The following is a 16,375-nucleotide window of genomic DNA, read 5'->3' on the forward strand; positions in this document are numbered from 1 at the left end:
CTTGGCGCTTACATCCTGGAGCTAATTGATGTCATCAAAGCACTGAATGACTCCTGATTTTGGTAGTTACAGTCCCACCTGGCACCTCCGCCTCTCTGTAATAACCACAAGCTTAAGGGAAAGGAAATACAGAAAGGAACATCTGTGGCAATGCAAATGTTTGGGAGGATGGTGGCAGCTCCTACTGGAGATGTTTCCCTGCCTGGTTGCACGTGCAACGTGTCCACTCCTGGTTTGTCAGCATCCTCCTCACCTGCTGGTGGGATGCAGAGCACTGGAGCTCACGTACCATTAGGATCCTGTCCTTGCCAGGACCAGACTGAGCCTGGCAGGGTGGGATGTGGCTGTGCAAGCAGCTGGTGGATGCTTTCCCTGTTATCCCATCCCCGGTGTGCTGTCAGAGAGGATTTGCAGCGGTTCCCAGTGGCACCGAGGGGTTTAGCGGATATCCCCTTACGCTGGGGACAGGTGACTTAACTGGGTCAGCAGGCTTTGCTCTGCAAAGGCTTAAACCTCTCCATCAGCTGCCTCTGTGTGTCTCCTGCACACTTCAAACCAGAAGGAAAAAATGCCTTTAAATTTTTGTTGAATTTTGTTCTTGATGGAATCTGGTGGAGATGCGCCCTTGCTTGGCATTGCCAAAAGGAAATGGGCGCTGGGGTGGTCCTACCTTGCTCCCCACAGGATGCTGGTGTCACCAACAGGGCCACCAATTATCACAGAAGGGGTATTTGGGACAGACAAAGGTGATACAGAGACTCCATCATCAGAAGGCATGAAAAAGGCACTTTATTATTAGAAATCCACACTTCTTATAGAAACAATAGTGGACCTAAGACCTGATTGGCCTTTAGGAATATTCTCTCACCTATTGGTCAAGAAGGGACAGCTCCTTCTTGTAAACATCTTTGACAAACAGAGATTGCCTGCCAGGTGCAGAGAATGGGATAATAATTGTTTTAATTCTTTTTCTGAGCTTTCTCACAGCTTCCCAGCAAAATCCTGTGAGAGCTATGTCTCTCTCTGTTTAGAGGATATGTGATTACCACATGCTGGCATGGCACTGGAGCTGGAGGAGACCCCACTGTGCCCACTCATCCCTCTGCCTCACCATCATCGCTCCCTGCAGAAGATGGAGGTGCCATCAGGAGACACAAACACTGGGTTGTCTCTCTCAGGGATCACCCCAGTCCCTTGAGGCTTTCATGCTGTGTGGACCCTCACAAGGACCTTGGAGTGAGGTGACAGTGGCGGGGCTGGCGTCCCTGCTAAATCCTCTTTGAACATTCCAGCTGGAAGCAGTGGCTGTCATGGCTCAGGAGGCTCGGAGAAACTTTGTGCCCAAGGAAATATTGACCTTTCCTGCAGAGCAGCAGAGCGCAAGGATGAACAGAGCTGCGCCCTCAGCACCCGGCTGAGAGCCGAGCATCCCGCAGATCAACCCCGTCAGTTAAAATAAACAACAACCCCAATGCATCCCTGCCAGGGCAGAGCTTCAGCTTATTGTTCCAGTCAAAATAGAATTATTGCCCTGAGGCCTTGGAGATCAAAAAAGGGGGAATGAACAGCGAAGGCAGTGAGGGAATTGCTGGAGCAGTGATTCTCTTGCCAGTGTTGGGAGCTGATGCCGGATTCCTGTAGACACAGGGAATGATGAACTGCTGAGGGTGGGGGTTGCAGCCTTCTCGGATGCTTGATCCTCTTTCACTCCTCACCAACCTCTGCCTTTCATAGCCTTCCATTTGTACTTTTTTTTTAAAAACACAAATCCATTGTTCATTTTCTTGTGGCATGACGCACTCTGTGACCGTGTTCACAGGGGTCTTAGGATGAGGGAGGAGATGAGGATCTGACTCCATGTTTCAGAAGGCTTGATTTATTATTTTATGATATATATTACATTAAAACTATACTAAAAGAATAGAAGAAAGGATTTCATCAGAAGGCTAGCTAAGAATAGAATAGGAAAGAATGATAACAAAGGCTTGCGGCTTGGGCTCTCTGTCCGAGCCAGCTGGGCTGTGATTGGCCATTAATTAGAAACATCCAACATGAGTCCAATCCCAGATGCACCTGTTGCATTCCACAGCTGCAGATAACCATTGGTTACATTTTGTTCCTGAGGCCTCTCAGCTTCTCAGGAGGAAAAATCCTGAGGAAAGGATTTTTCATAAAAGTTGTCTGCGACAGCACTGTATGTGATAACATGGACAAATGCAAGCCGCATCTTGAGCATGGGACAGAACAAGCTTTTGCCAGCAAACCCTCCACGGCCAAAAACATTGGGGTCCTAATCCTAGTTGGAACAGGAGAGGGAGGCAATGCTCTCTGGACACCTCAGTCTCCTCTGGAGGCTGTGACAGGCTCTGGGGCAGGACCAGTGATGCCCTGGCCACACAGAATTCCAACCAGGCGGGAAATCGAGGCAAAATCTCCCTGATGTGCTCTGTGTGCTGGTGATGAATTATTCACGCCCTCCCAGCCAGCATTTCCAAAAAGGGCCACCTCAGTGATGAAGGACACAGGGGGAAGGTGGCAGGGCCGTGGGTCCTGCGGGAACACCAGGAGCGGAGCGGGCGCGTCTCCCGCACGTCTGCGCAGAGCAAACACAGATTATGCCGTTTCTTCAGGCCTTTCATTTCACACGTCATTTTTTCTATCTAAGTATAGGTTTACACGAGAGGTAATTACCATCCTTTCACAGCTCTTAGTGCAGAGCAAAATGAGACGGAGTATTACATTCGTAATCTAATCGTAAATAAAAAGGGCCGTAATAACCCCCAATTAGCACATTAAAGTGTGTCGAGGACTTGTTTTACCACTCCGGTGTAAACAAGACCCCTGGGAACACCTCACATTGCTGAGGCAGAACTGGTGGGTCCCTCTTCTCCCTCACGGAGCCAAGTTATGCAACACCCTGAACACCAGCTCTTAGTTGGAGTCAGACATGGATTTTTCATGAGGATAAATTAATTATGGGCAATTCTGTTCCCTCTGCTGACACATCTGGTGCCAGGCAGGGAGGAGAGGGCTGGAGTCTCCTCCTCCAAGCTGTTGGGACAGCATTGCTGGTTCCCATTGGAAGGCTGTGGGGAAGCAAATAAAGATGAAGCAAAAGGGTGGTGTGAAGGTGAAGGTCAAAAATGACCAGGAGCCCATTTCTGCTCTCAGAATTAGGCATTGAACACAGCATTGGATGTGGAAAATTATCTCCCAACACTCCAGGGTGGGCAACAACTGAGGTGGGGGCTGATGGGGTCACCCCCATGCCTGGGTCGAACCCGATGGAAGTGAATCAACCATCCAAAAGGAGATAGTATTTTTTTGTCACCTTCTGTAAATACATGGAAGGCACACAGGCTCAGGCCTTTCCCAAAGCCGTGATTGCAATCCCCCAGGGAGACTCATTTTCAAATGATCTTGTTAGACATTGTTAGGAATTGATATATTTGCATAGCATGAATGTTAAAACTCAGAAAGAACTCAAATGCCAATTAGAACCACAGCGTTTTTTTCCCCCCCTCGTTAATCAGTCATAAAAGAGCAGCTCCAGGTGTTTTTCCCTGACTAAACGCCGGCAGAACTCTGCTGTTATTAATCTTGATGACCCAAGTGCCATCACCATACACAGATTTCAGCAAAGTGATGGAAGACCGGGAATGATGCAAGAAGGGAGGCATGGATCACTCCCAGGGCCTGGGGACCACCCCGGGATAACCCTGCTGGGATAACCCTGCTGGGATAACCCTGCTGGGATAAAACAGACTTGGAATGCAGCAGTCAGGAAATGCTACTGGGATAGCAGCACTGGGATAACCCTACACTCTGCATAAAATCAGCAACAAACCCTGGAATGTCGTCTCAGGAAACAGCGAGGAAGTGATGAGTCAAGCAAGACCAGGCTGAGAAATGCCTGTGCCAATGTTCCAAGGCAAGGACTACGGCACTCAGGTGAGGGAAATGCCACTGGGAAAGTAAAAGGCATCACAAATCAAAGAAACACACATAGGGGTTGCATTGTGGCACCTGGCACAGACAGGAGGATCTGTGCTGAGTCACCCCCTCGGCATCTGGGCACCCTGAGTTTGCTTGCTGGGCAAGCTCCCTCTTTTGCCATCACTTGTTTGCCTTGCTGAGCTTCAAACGGCACAGCCTAGCACGGGGATTCCACAGCAGCTCAGCTTTGGTGGGCACTGGTTATGGAGAGAAGGACCTTGGAAACGAGCAGGGCATGAGGGCAGCCCCTGTGCCAGCAGGGATTGAGGCAGATGCCAGCCTTGGGGCCATCCCAGGTGGGTCATGCCAGCCTTGGGGCCATCCCAGGTGGGACATGCCAGCCTTGTGGCCATCCCAGGTGGGACATACCAGCTTTGTGGCCATCCCAGCCAGCAGATGCCATCCTTGTGGCCATCCCAGCCTACAGGCAGTCAGAAGGACATTGCCAGGCTGTTCTGAGCCCTCCCAGGAGGAATCCAATCAGCTTCACGGTGATTAATTACCCGGCCATAGCCTCAGGTGCAGCATTCCCTTGGGACAGGACAGGGCAGAGGCGCAGCCCTCCCCTGACTCCCACCTGGGAATAAAACCTGCCTGGGATCAGCTGTAATTAGCAGCACCCAATTATATATCCCACTACAAATGATGATGAAAAAGCAAAAACCCTGAACTAAAAATATCTCCCCTGGGAGAAGTGTGGCCAGTGTTTAAGCTGATAAGACAGAGAGGAAGAAGATGAAGCAGCAAACTGTCCTTCCACTTAAAAGGTAGGGCTTCAGATATGCAGATTTTCAATAAGCTTTTGAAATTCTCTAATAAAAATACTGTTAAATATTAATTATATTGCTATTTATAAATCTATACATAATTAATAAGAAAAATTAATGGAGCAAGGATCGGTTAAGAACTGTCTTCTAAATATTTGAATAGTGAAACATAATTATGTTTTGATGTGAAAATGTCAGGAATACACTGAAGTGTTTTTCTATTATTGAAATGAGCGAAACTTGCTGGGAGCTGCAGCCCTGGGAAGGGGCTGTTTCACCTTGCTCCACTTGACCCACCGAGTTTTTGTGCACTTTGCTGCCTCTGGATGGTGAATGCCACTGAGAGTGAGAACTGTGGACACAACAAATTCTGGTTCTTCCCTTTTTCAGGCTACAAACCCCACCGTGACCCAGCTGGGGACCCCCTGGGTGCTGGTGGGGAGCAGCACCCTCCTGACAGAGTGGGGACAGGAGCACAGCAGTGGCCAAGGACAGACCACACACATTGTGGGAACCTTGCAGAGATATCCAAAATATCTGGCTGCTTGGCCTCCTTTTGGGGAGATTTCATGGGAAAGAGATGCCAGGCTGTTTCCTCTGGAATTCGTGACCTCTGGTGCATTTCAAGTGAAATTGGGGTGGAACAACCATGGAGGGAAGTGCTCCATGTGATCCCAGTCTTGGCCAGCTGCTGGGACCTGGAGCAGGGTTCCCTGGGCTCCCCAGCAGCATTTTTAGGAGTTTTTGGGCAGATGCTGCGCTCACCACCCTGTGCTGCTGCATCTCTGGGCAAGACAAGGGTGCAGCTGCCCGTGGCATCTCCAGGGTCCACAGTCCACAGTCCTGTTCTGCAGGTTTGGGAGGGCTCTGCACTAAAAGCAATGCAAATCACACGTTTTCCTTTGCAGGAGAACACAGAACAAGCTTTTGCACTTAGCCAAAAGGCTTTTTTTACCTTAAAAGTGTGATTTGCTGCAAGGGAACAATGAATTCCAAATAAGTTTTATTTCCAAATAGTCTTATGTGCCGGCTTGCTTTGTCCTGAAAAACTCCTGCTTGGTTCTGTTCTCTGTTTGGTTCTGCTCTCTGTTTTTGTGTTTGCTGATGAATAGGGTCATTGAGAGATGGTTGTGATGGAGGGCAAGCCCTCAGCCAGGCTCTCTGGCCCGGCCCTGGCTTGCAGCAGGGGAACTCTGGCCAAGGAGATGGATGCTTGGGAATCTCCTGCTAGGGAAATGGCATCTGTGGAAATCAGATGCAGCTGTAAGTCCGAGCATTCAGCACAGAGAACGCTGCCTCCATCACAGCATTGGATCTGTCATGGTGCTGGGGTCTTCACCCTGTGTCTGCTCCTAGCCCCTGCCCCTCTGGCTGCTGATTTGGCTCCTTGGGGACTCCCACACCAGCACAGCAGCTGGAGCCTCCCTTGCCATGGCATGAGGGCAGAGCCATTGGGGCCATACATCACTCCTGTGGCACCAGGAGCTCATCCATAAATGTTCCAGAGGTGTTACACAACACCCCAAACCCAGCCCTGTGAAGGATGTGGTGCAAAACACGAGGAATTCAGTAGAGCATGTGAAAGATGTTACAAACCCATACATTTTCCCTTAATGCAATCCTTATGCAGATCTGGGCACGGGGCTGGGCCCTCTCTGCCATCACTCACCCTGACAAATGAAACTTTCCCAAACTTTTGCACATGAAGGAAAGGTTTGCAGTTTGGTTTCCAGGTTTTCTTGTTTTTAAATGCGTAACATGAGTGATTATGCCTCAAACCAGATGCTTCAAAGGCCTTCTAACTTTCTGGAAGATTCATGGTACAGCTTCCCCATGTTTTTTGAAGAGGAAAGTACATTTATTTATTGCACTTTAAGGGAGAGATAGTATCTCTCAGCCAATTCCCTAAAACAGCTCTGCTGTCCTAAGGCACTTACCGAGTATTGCTCTGCTCAGCTAATATCTTACTATATAAAAAGGGAACAAATGACCTTAAAATTCGGACATCTGTCTCTGATGGGTTTCTCCGTGGTTCTCAGAAAGAAGTAACAGAGACAGACCTCCCTCAGGCCTGTGCAGAAAGCAGGAGCTATTCTGGCTGTCCTGCTGCTCCTGCCAAAAATCTTTGGCTGGAGCAATGCCTGAGCATCTCTGTGTCAGCACAGGGAGAGGTGCCCTTTGTGAGGACCTGACCCAAAGGCAGGTTTTTCTTCATGACTTTGGGGACTCAGTGTGACGGTGTTCACAGGGGTCTCAGGTTGAGGGAAGAGACGAGGATCTGACTCCACGTTTCAGAAGGCTTGATTTATTGTTTTATGATATATATTACATTAAAAATATACTAAAAGAATAGAAGAAAGGATTTCATCAGAAGGCTAGCTAAGAATAGAATAGGAAAGAATGATAACAAAGGTTTGTGGCTCGGGCTCTCTGTCCGAGCCAGCTGGGCTGTGATTGGCCATTAATTAGAAACATCCAACATGAGCCCAATCCCAGATGCACCTGTTGCATTCCACAGCAGCAGATAACCATTGCTTACATTTTGTTCCTGAGGCCTCTCAGCTTCTCAGGAGGAAAAATCCTGAGGAAAGGATTTTCCATAAAAGATGCCTGCGACAACTCAGGACTTGCCCCACATGCAGCTTTGGGACACGGTCACAGCACCTGGTGGGAGGCCAGTGGTGGCTCCCAGTGCTCACACTGGGTTTGAACATGGTGAACATCCCCAGGTCCCTGCAGGCACTTCCCTTTTGGTGGGGGATGCTGAGGGCCCTGAGCCTGAGTGATGCACCAAGTTCCTGGTGCTTGGAGGTAAGGAGATGAATCCTGAGGCTGTGCCTGGCTGTGCCTGGTCACCACTGGTCCCTCCACTTGCAGGCTGAGCATCTGCCCAGTGCCATCCCCATGGCAGGGCCCTGGGGCACATGCTGAGCCCCAGCCTGTGGCCTGAGCTGCTGGAGGCACCACTAACCCCTCTGTCCTTCTGATCTCCCCCAACTCTTCCCCCCAGAGTTGCAGGCGATCAAAAATGGGCAGCAAACGAGCAGTCAGCATTTGTGCTTGAGATGTATTTAAAAAGGTTAAAGCAAAACAGATCAAAACATCCTTTATTCTACAGCCTTTTCCCCAAAGTAACACGTTAGCCCTAAGGTAAAAATCAATGTTCAAAGCCTGTACCAATTTTCAGAGAGATAAATGCTGTGTTTAACACTTTGCGTCCTCGCTGTGCGCGAGGTGCTGCCAGTGGCTCCCAGTTAATGTCTTTGTACTGGTGAGGTGGTTCTGCAGATTGAGGAGAGAAACAGCTAAACCAGGCACTTGTGAGAGCTCCTTTCACAGCATTTCACACTGAATGACTTTAGAGGATGCCGACACTCTGTCAGCCACATCTCCCTGGGACAAATGCAGGAATTGGGCTTCCATGCCAAAGCAAGGCAGCACAGTTCCTGAGGATGTGCCAAGAATGCACTGCCCGGCCCCCGTGTCCCACTGGAAGAGCCTCACTGGGACCAGTGTGGTGCTGGTATGAGCACGTACCAGTTTGGATGACCTTCTCAAGTATTTCAACTCAGCAAAACCGGCAGCACCTCGCTCAGACTTGTAAGGAAAAGATTGGTTTTGTCCACAGGAGCCTTTCAGAGTTTGTGAAAGGTCAGTGGGGGATATGAAACTCTCCACGGAACCACAGTGGATTGTTCAATTTACAAGCATCATTTGTTTCAATGAAAGCAGAAAGTTATTCAGGTCTCACCAGAGGCTGGGGCTGGATCAGAGCATCAGTGTCAGCCCCGAGCCCGTGGGTCAGAATGGCCCAGCAGAACATGAGAGATGCCAACAAGGCTCCTCATTAGCCCACAGCAGTTTAATTACTCATTGCATGGATATCTCCTCAGAGAGAGGACAAGGGGCATGGATTCTTGCTGCTTCTTTCTAAGCTAATGCCAGGGGTTTAATTCCTAAATTTTCAGACATTTTCCTGATTAGAGGCTGCCTCAAGTGCCAGGGAAAAGCCAGCAGTGGAGAAGAGGTTCAGGTGCCTCGTTGACCCTTGCTCTCCACAGGGATCCTGGCAGTGATCCCTGATTCCCATCCCTGCAGAGCTGCTGCTGCTCCTGCAGGCACTGGCTCTTTCCACACAGAAACATGTGGCCGATCAAACATGAAGCAATAAAAAATTCCCTCAGCCCACAAACACCTTCCCCAGTCAGCTGGGCATTTTCTGAGCTAAAAGGGCTTTTTTCTTCCTTGATGGATCCCCTAGAACAATAATTGAACGATTTGCTGTAATAAAAAGTTAAATTGCATAAAATTAATATTGATCCAAATTAAGCCATTTGTCTCCCTTCCCTTTTCGGGTCCACAAACACGATTATTGCTTTGGCTGTTACAAACCAAATACAATCACAAGTTGCAATCACAGCTTGTTTTCTGCCCTTTGCTCCCCCTCCCCAGCTCCTTTCTCTTGCAGGGGAGAAGGCAGCTTTTGGATTTTCCTAAGCACCAGGATGCTTCTCTCACCTTGGCACAAGCTCCAGCCTCAAATATTTGCAGGAGGGACCACAGTGGACCAGGAAGGAGGAAATACCCCATTGACAGACTTCAGAGCCAGTTCCCTCCTGCTTTCTCTTCCCCTCCACCATTTTCTCATGGAGATAATTGGAAAGGAAGGAAGGAGCTATAAATACCTCTGGAAATTAAAAGGAGCATGTATAGTCCTGGCAGAGAGGGAAAATATCTGGAGGGTCTTGGCTCCTCTCTCCTACACCTACTGGCAAGTGTTTACTTTGAAATTTCTCATTTGTGTCCTCTGGGATTACAGGCAAAACAATATTTGACAGCCCAGGAAAACTGCGGTTTCTATGGAGCCAGGGATGGAAATCTGGCTCGGAGTAAAGCAGGCGCAGGAAAGCAGGGTCTTAAAAACGAGAGAGCCTCTGCAGTGGGATGTGGGAAAAGATGCCCCCACTGCCTGCAGTGAACCTCAGAGCAGGGATGTGGCAAGAAAAGCACTCCTGGAGCTGGTGAATGGAGCCGGATTTCCAATGTCCACCTGCAGGTCGACACAGCACCTGAATTTCCAGCATCCGCAGCACCGCACAGGATCCCCACAGCACTGCCCAGACAAACCCTGGGTTTCCTGGAAAACCCCCTGGCTGCCATTCCCATCCCCATGCCCATCCCCATGCCCAGGAGCAGATCGAGGCAGCAGCCTCCCCATCAAAACCTTCTCTCCACAGGCCAGGGAGCTGCTGCTCAGTGGCTCTGGGACATCACTGCTGGAACCAGAATTTGCTGGGGCAGAGTGAAGCAGAAGGAAATCCAGGCTTGCCTGGGTAGGAAACACATTTTTGCTGCATCTGGGCTTGTTCCAGAGCAAGTGCCTGAGTGCAGGGCAAGTAGCCAGGTCGAGACCCCAGCCTGGGAGTCAGAGAAAGTTCATGGGACTAAAGAGGTTTCAAACCAAACATTCCTGGCTCAGGGAAGCAGGGCTGTTCCTGCAGAGCCATTCCAAACCAGCCCCAGTGCCAAACAGGTTTATTCTATAAACTTTGCAGATGCTGAGGCAGGGCAGAGTTACTGAAATAGCTCTCAATGGGCAGGTTTGGGGCTAAGCTGCCACGTAAAACTCCACGGAAATATTCGAGGTGAGCAGCTGGGGCCAAACTCTGCCAGAACTCAGCCCAGAGCATCACTCAGGACCAGGGACAGCTCCCGACTGCAGTTCCTGGTGGGCTGGATTTACCAGGACCAGGGAGGAAGGAAAGGAAAGGGAAAGGCAATTGTACATTCAGCTCAACCCTGGATTGTTCTTTCACCATGTTCAGCTGAGCTTTACAGTGCTTAATTTAAAGTGCTGTTCCGTGTGGGAAACTCGTAAAACAACATGATCCATATTTATTATCTCTTGATGGTTCTGACTGAAGTCTTCTCATTTGGTGAGATTAAGGGGAGGCAGAAAAGGCTCGTGCTGCTGTGCCAGCTCTGCCAGAGGGTCACACATGGGTCTGTGCAGATTCACTATTGTATTTGCTGGGAGTGTCCCAACAAAGGCAGGACGGATGCATCTGACTCCACGTTCTCAGAAGGCTGATTTATTACTATATTATATTAAAGAATACTATACTATGCTAAAGAATACAGAAAAGATACTTACAGAATGCTAAAAAGATAATAATAAAAACTCGTGACTCTTTCCAGAGTCTCGACACAGCTTGACCCCGATTGGCCAAAGAGTCAAAACAACTCAAGATCAGAATCTAATGAAACAATCACCTGTGGGTAAACAATCTCTAAACACATTCTACATGAAAAAAACACAAAAAAAGCAAATAATATGAGAATTATTTTCCTTTTCTCTGAAGCTTCTCAGCTTCCCAGGAGAAAAATCCTGCACAAAAGGATTTTTTCAGAGAATGTAAATGCCACAACTGACCACGCTTGCTGCTCCGCTTGGCCACTCTTGCTGCACAAGGAAGAGTCTGCAGAAGACACTGCCCTTGCCAACATCAGCCTCCTGCCCCTTATCTCCCACTCCTTCCCCTCCAGGAAAACACAAACCAGCACCTCCCAAAGCCTTGGAGAAAGGCTTTTGTCCACCTGCAGGTGGACAACCCACCGCCACACACCCCCAGGAGCTTAAAGAGAAGAGGAAACCATAGCTAAACCTTATTTTCCTTAACAAGTAGGTAGAGCCCAGCAGCCTGATCTGTCCTTTTCCCTGGGAATCCACCGTGAGCAGCTGCCCCAGTCCTGCCCGCGCCTCGCAGCCGCTCTCCAGCCGAGCTCTGCTCCTGCCTATTCTCTGATGCCTTGTTGTCCTCCAAAGTGAACATGAATTGCTGCCAGCTCAAATTAGCATCTCCTCACACTCGGCCAACTGAGCTGCTGGAGGAGGAGAAGGAGTCAGGATCTCCCAGCCTTTAGAGTTTGTTCAGCTTCTGTTACACACTGCCTGATAGCTGATGGGTGCCTTTGGAAGTTGGGTGTCTCTGTCTCCTCTCAGATGGGAACCTGGCTCTTCTTGGAGAAGCCATGAAGCAAATCTCTTGCACAGGGATCTCAGGCAAGGCTCTGAGGAGGTTAAACGTTGTACACAGGACAGAGAAGCAGCAGCAGTTGAGCCAAAGGTAGCAAGGGCAGGGTCGCAGCAGGAGATGCCAAGGATGGTTATAAAACTGCAAACCAACCAACCAAGCCAACCTACAACAACAAACTGGCCCCAGAAACAGCTCAGTTATCTGCAGCTGGCAGCAGCAGCAGCTCCTGCAGGACATCCTTGTGCAGGAGTTGGGGAAGAGGGGAATCCCTACTGCATTTCCTCAGAAACATGAATTACTGCGGGGACTGAGTTGGAGGAAGAAAACCTTTCACTGGGGCCGTTGGTTATTTGATTGTGTGTGGTTGATTGCACAGCTTTGGTGTCTGGCTGCCACACATGACATCCCCCTGGAAATGGCATTTGGCTGCCAAAAAAATGAACAGGAGCCATAAAAACCCCCAGCTCAATCCAGATACTTTTGCCTTGTTATTTTTGATTGTCCTTCCAGTCTGCTTGCAGACCCTGTGGACGAGGATAGGCTTTTTATTGACCAGATAGCTGTGGCTGTAATCTCTCTGAAAATGCACATTAAAGGAATTTTAAAATCGAGATTATCTCCCTGAGTAGTCCTTAATGACTCCTTTGCAGCTGTTACAATGCTTATGTAAATATTGCCAGTGAATATTTAAGGCTCTATTAAAGAGAAATTTACTGTGCTGTCCATAATTGAATCTCTACATAAATCCCACTGCACAGGTTGGCTCTCTGGGGAGTCACTGCCTCCCTGTTCAGCTCAGTGTCAGAATCCTCCCCTTCATGGTCCTTATGTGATTGTGGATATGATGCCTGCAGCATCCTTGGAGAGACACAAACCCCTGGAGGGGACCTGCACCCCAACTCCTTTAACTTAACTTTAAAATCAAAATGTAGGAATAGTGTTCAAGTAGGGGAAAAAAGTTAAACTAGGAAGATGTAACAAAATGTGATTGAATTCAGTATAAATTAATATTCCAGGTGGGAGCAGTACATGTGTATGTATGCACAACTGCCATCAGCTCTTTTGTTCTGAAGCTGGAGGAGCATGAAAACAGAAACTCGTCTCCTATCTGAGCTCAAACCTGCCAGAAGTAGCTGAGACATGAGGAGAGGCTTTGGCACTTCACTGGGCTCACGAAGAGAAAGCCAAATGAATTCAGATTCATCTGCACTTGAAAAGCCACTTCTGTGCAGGGCTGGAGCAGCAGATGGATGGAGAACAGGAGCACCAGGATCCTCCAGAGCATCTCCCACCACCCAGCACCGCAGTGCCCAGGGCAGGAGCTGAACCAAGAGCTGAGCCACACCAATTCCAGCTTTCCCAGTGATGCTCTGAAAGATCTTTACAATGAACGGAACAAGATGGAGCTCTCTGAACCAGATGGGCCTTTTCTTCTCCTTCTCCATCACCAGGTCTCAGTCTGCCCACACACACCTTCCCCTGTGGCAGTGGCATCCCCTTGGTCTCAACCCACAGCCACACACTCCCAGGAGCTTAAAGAGAAGAGAAAACCAAAGATCACAGCTCGCTGAACCTTACTTTTCTTAATAATTATTATTATTGAACATTTACAAGCAAATATAGCATCAGGATCTTAGGAAGATTTAATGGAAAAAAAATTAATTTTCCTAAACTAATGAAGTACTTGAGCTCCAGGGCAACAACTGCTAATGGTGCTTCTATCTCAGCTGAAGAGGCAAAAAATTGTGTTTAATAGTAATTTTAAATATAGATTTGAGGTTCTTTCCCATAAATCATGAAGTCAGATAAGGACTGCGCATAATAACTTGTCAGATTACATAAACAAAACTGATTTCAAACACTTTAAAAAACACTTTTATTCCATTTGCAATGCTGCATGCTTGTGAGGAGACTTCACATCTGCCTGAGCCACCGTGCACTTAACCCTTCACTCGTGGCAGCTCTTCCTATTTAACAGCACCAAACATGGTCAACACACAGCCTTTAAAAAAAGAATTTAAATTGTATGGACATGAGCTCGTCCAGGGAGGGATCCTGGCAGGAGTGCTCAAGGAGGAGAGCTGCTTCCCATGCAGGGGTGTTGGGCACCTGTGAGGAGCTGGAGGGGACCATGTGTGACATCAGCCCAGCCAGGCACCAGATGTGTGTGATGGTGTCCACAGGGGTCTGATGTTGAGGGAAGAGATGAGGATCTGATTCCATGTTTCAGAAGGCTTGATTTATTACTTTATGATATATATTACATTAAAACTGTACTGAAAGAACAGAAGAAAAGGTTCTCCTCAGAAGGCTGGCTAAGCTAAGACTAGAAAGGAAAGAATGATAACAAAGGTTTGGGGCTCGGACAGAGAGTCCGAGCCAGCTGGGCTGTGATTGGCCATTAATTAGAAACAACCACATGAGCCCAATCCCAGATGCACCTGTTGCATTCCACAGCAGCAGATAACCATTGCTTACATTTTGTTCCTGAGGCCTCTCAGCTTCTCAGGAGAAAAAAAATCCTAAGGAAAGGATTTTCCATAAAAGATGTCTGCGACAGATGTGCCAGGAGATCCTGGGGTCAAAAGCATCCAAAACCTCTGCTGGTGTCTCAGGGCTGCTTTCCTCCAGGTTTCCAGCCCCAGCAGCCTCCCATTGTCCTTCCACCACGAGCCCTGCATGCCAGGGAAATGCAGCATCCATCAGTTTTATTCCCTGTGTGCTGCCCTGAGACACCTCTCAGCTGCTGCCCTGCTGAGCTATTACCCTGAATGTAAATAATGGCCCGTGCTGTTCCACTCCTTCACAAGAGCTGCTTTTTTAATGCTTCTCTCCTGGAATCCCTCTTCCCCCAAGCACCCCAGCACTGCAGGCTGCCATGTTGCTGCAGTGGAACCCCCTGAGCAGAGCAGCACCCTCAGCTCAGCATCCCCAGGGCTTTCACTGAGGCAGCAAACACTCCTGTCTCTCTGATACATTGAAAATGTCAGGATGATCATTAACATCCTCCCTGAACCTCTGCTCCCTTCTGGAAAGAGATGCTAGGGGAAAAAAAACTCCCTCAAACACACTCAGAAGTGTCTGTAGGCAAATACTGGGGGATTTGTACCGTGAGCCCTCCAAATGCACCATCCTCTCATCTTGGACCATCCCTAAATCCCCACTGCCTGGACAACCATCCATCCCCAGCGTGAGGGCCTGTTGGTTACCAGGAATTGTCACTAGCTTGTGCTGAACTGAACATTCCTATGAGGGAATGCCTGGGTTCAAGCAGTGGCTCACACTGAACCCTCTGGGCCAGAGCTGCCAGCAGGATCACCTTTAAGGGCCAGTGGGAACTGGGACTCCTTGGAGAGCCCAAAAACCACTTCCCTTCTCCAGAACAAGCAGAGGGACCTAATCTCTCCATCCCAAATGCCCTACCCTTTTCAGTGCTTTATAAACTTTTTATCCAGCTGTAAAATTTCTAATTATCTGAGGTAACTAACCAACGTTGCATGAACTCAAACCGAGACTATTCCAGTCAAATACATAATTAAAAATTTCTGCTGTGCTGGTTCCTTCCCCCAGTTACATAAATTACTGTGCAGGGTGCAGCACCACAGCTGGGACCCCAGCTTGGTGATCCTGCTTGTGGTAAATGCCAGCACCAGGAGGGATGAGCTGCACCCTGCCCTTGCCCCCAGTGCTGCAGCACTGGCTCTCCTGGCAGCGTTCTCAGCTCTCCCAGATGTCATTCCCTGCTCTCTCTGTCTGCACTTTGGAGAGCCACAAGCACTGGGAGCCCCAGGAGCAGGCTCAGCTGGCAGAGAGGGTGCCAGGATTAGAGCAAAGCACATCCTCAGCTCAGAATCCACTCTGGGAAACGTTTTTCTGTAAGGACTCAGCAGCAACTGGGGACTGGAAAGCCACAAAGAGGAGAGATTGTGGCAGGGGGAAGCTGATGCTCCCAGCTCCTCCAGGCTAGGCCTGTCCCAGCTGCTGGGACCTCAGTGTTTGCGTCTCACTGAGAATCAGGAAACTTCTGTGCCTCCTCAAGCTGTGCCAGAAAACCTGATTTTCCTCCTAATGATTCACCTGCCTCCACACTGCATCAAAGACATCAAGTGGGTCTCATAGCAACTGCCAGATTAACACTTCTCCCTAAGCCAGGCCTATCACCATGAGGGGAAGGGCTGGAAGGGAATGTGTGTGATGCCAGCTGGGAAACAGGAGCAATTCCCCCTGACTGCCACATCCCTGCCAGGGGTGAGCTGCCACTGGGCCCTTAGAAAGGACAAGCAGGGGCTGAGCCCCTGGCTCTTAAATAACCTCTGCCCTGGCCTGACCAGGCCTGGAAGGCTCCTGTGTGCCATGTTCAGGATTCCCTCAGCTTCCCACAGTCCATGTGTGTTGCTAAAGGACATGAAATAAAATGACACACGTGCTGGAACCCCCGAGGTCAAAAGAAAGGGAGTTTAGTTTCTGACTCCAACATTTATAGCCTTTAAAAAGTGACAGTGGATTGGAGGATGAAAGTGCCACCTCTCCAATGACACTGGACAAACCAACAGTGCATCAAATTTCTCCTCCTCT

This window comes from Agelaius tricolor, unplaced genomic scaffold, assembly GCF_023055355.1.
Source record: "Agelaius tricolor isolate 1412-34295 unplaced genomic scaffold, bAgeTri1.0.p SCAF_28, whole genome shotgun sequence".
In the NCBI taxonomy this organism is placed as follows: Eukaryota; Metazoa; Chordata; class Aves; order Passeriformes; family Icteridae; genus Agelaius; species Agelaius tricolor.